Raw genomic sequence first — 2,440 nt, forward strand, 5'->3', positions numbered from 1 at the left:
CTGTGCATGGAAACATACTGACTGACAGCAGCAGAGGAGAGAGGCCTCTAGTGTAGGAACTGCTGGTCCTGCTGCCTCTCAGTCTGAGATTTTATTGTCCTGTCTGCATGATTTTTGTTAATAAATCCCATGGATCTAACTGTTTGAAAGGTGTCTTGTGTATTTATTTTGGGTCAGTGGTGGAGTTGTGTTTGCCCCACAGGGTCGCACAATGGTCGGGAGTAACAACACACCTGATGCATTTTCTTCCTCTTTGACTCAGTTCTCCCATCCCGCCCCCTGTTCTGAAGGAAGGATGTTGGACTGTAACAGCTGATTCTTAGGATGGACATTCGCCACGGTGCATCGGTTAGAATGCATTTGACAGGACCCCAGTATTTGTTAACAGAGGTGGAAAAAGTACTGAAAAATTCTACTCAAGTAAAAGTATCTTTACTCTGATGAAATTCTACTTAAGTACAAGTAAAGCCATCCATCTAAAAATCTACTCAAGTAAAAGTAACACGCAGTTTGTTTAAATGTACTTAAAGTAGAAGTTACTTAGTTACTTCCAACAACTTGATGGGGGTCACTCCTATGCAGTGGTCCAGGGGTCATAAATCCAATCCGAAAACTGGTTATTTTTCTATGATGAACCATAGAATTCAATTCAATTTAGGGCTGCACAATATCATTAGAGCATCACCATGGCAACGTGTTCTTGTGCAACAGTCACAGTGTGAGACTCGCAGTATCAGTTCATCATATCAATATAATATTAGTCAAAGGCAATATACCATACTTATTTTGCTGGTTAATACTTTAGGTTGTGAAGTTCTCAGTTTCCAGGACAGTTTGATTGGTTCTCAGTTTCCAGGACAGTTTGATTGTAAAATGTATATTTCATGCAAATACAGCCTTTCCAAATGATGACTTCTTTACAAATAGAGCTATTCAACTTATTGCAATACATATCGCAGTATACAAAATCGTTGCGTGGTCAGTTGTGTCTAATATTGTGCAGCCCTCATTCATTTTGACTCACCAACACAACTGTTGGACTGATGATACACAGAGCAACTTTTTTTTTTTTTTTAAGATATTTTTNGCGTGGTCAGTTGTGTCTAATATTGTGCAGCCCTCATTCATTTTGACTCACCAACACAACTGTTGGACTGATGATACACAGAGCAACTTTTTTTTTTTTTTTTAAGATATTTTTTTGGGGCATTTTCAGCCTTTAATGTACAGGACAGACAAGTGTGAAGGGGGGAGAGAGAGAGGAAGTGACATGCAGCAAAGGGCCGCAGGCTGGAGTCGAACCTGGGCCACTGCAGCAACAGCCTTGTACATGGGGCGCCTGCTCTACCACTAAGCCACCGACGCCCTGACAGAGAAACTTTTTGAGCAATGTTGGTGGGCATTATTCTCAGGGATGCAAACAGGTGTATGGTCAAAAAGGAGAGAGCGAAATTCTGAATATTAAAATACACTAACACTAATTTGGAAGAATAGTGTGTATTCCAAAACAGAACAAATCCACTGAGCAACAGTGTTTCCCCTACATGCAACTAGCAGCTGCTCCGCCGCCGAAATATGACCTGCTGATTTATTTTAAGTTTTTTTTTTTTGCTCTTTAGAAACTACTGTTATATTATTTGGCGCTACGGATGCTTCATATCCAGGTCAATTCACAGGAGGGCTCCGTCTGATCTCTTCATAAACTAAACTTATATTATTTTGTGCGATGGACGCTTCATATAATAACATAATATACTATTTATCGTGTTATACGGTGAAACGTTTCACTTTATAACGTGATGACTTACTGTATATTGTTTACACGACAGCATGTCATTTCTGTCTCTACATGGTCGCACCTTTACAATCCTCCTCTGCTCTCTGTATCTCGCACATTTAGCCGAAAACTTGTTGTTGTTTTCTGTTTTACTTAGTAACGGATGTGATTTCAAATGTAGCGAAGTACAATACTTAATTCAAAATTTAGTTAAGTAACAGTAAAATTACAGATTTCATAAACTACTGAAAAAATTACAAATTACACAAAAAAAACCTCAATTACAGTAACGTGAGTAAATGTAATTAGTTACTTTCCACCTCTGTTTGTTAACTGCACTCTATTTCCTTAAGATGAAGACACAGCAATGCACAGGGCGCTCATCCACAACAAGGAACCTGAACCTGTGCTTCTGAAATGAAAGCAGAGAATTTAAGGGATATATTTCCAAGAAGTAAAACTCATTTTACAATAAGTTAATAATACTTTTGGGATGTTGTGTGTGATATTTTGAAATAAAATGTCAGCAAGCCCCAGAGTCTTATTTTGCTACTTTCCCCTTTGTGTCAGGACACTTCCTGCCAAATGTCATACTTGTATGACTATTTATGTCGTCGTAGTGCCCTAATATTTGCATTTACATCATTTCACCAGAAGCATGTC

This window comes from Epinephelus moara, chromosome 19 (genome assembly GCF_006386435.1).
Source record: "Epinephelus moara isolate mb chromosome 19, YSFRI_EMoa_1.0, whole genome shotgun sequence".
Classification (NCBI taxonomy): domain Eukaryota; kingdom Metazoa; phylum Chordata; class Actinopteri; order Perciformes; family Serranidae; genus Epinephelus; species Epinephelus moara.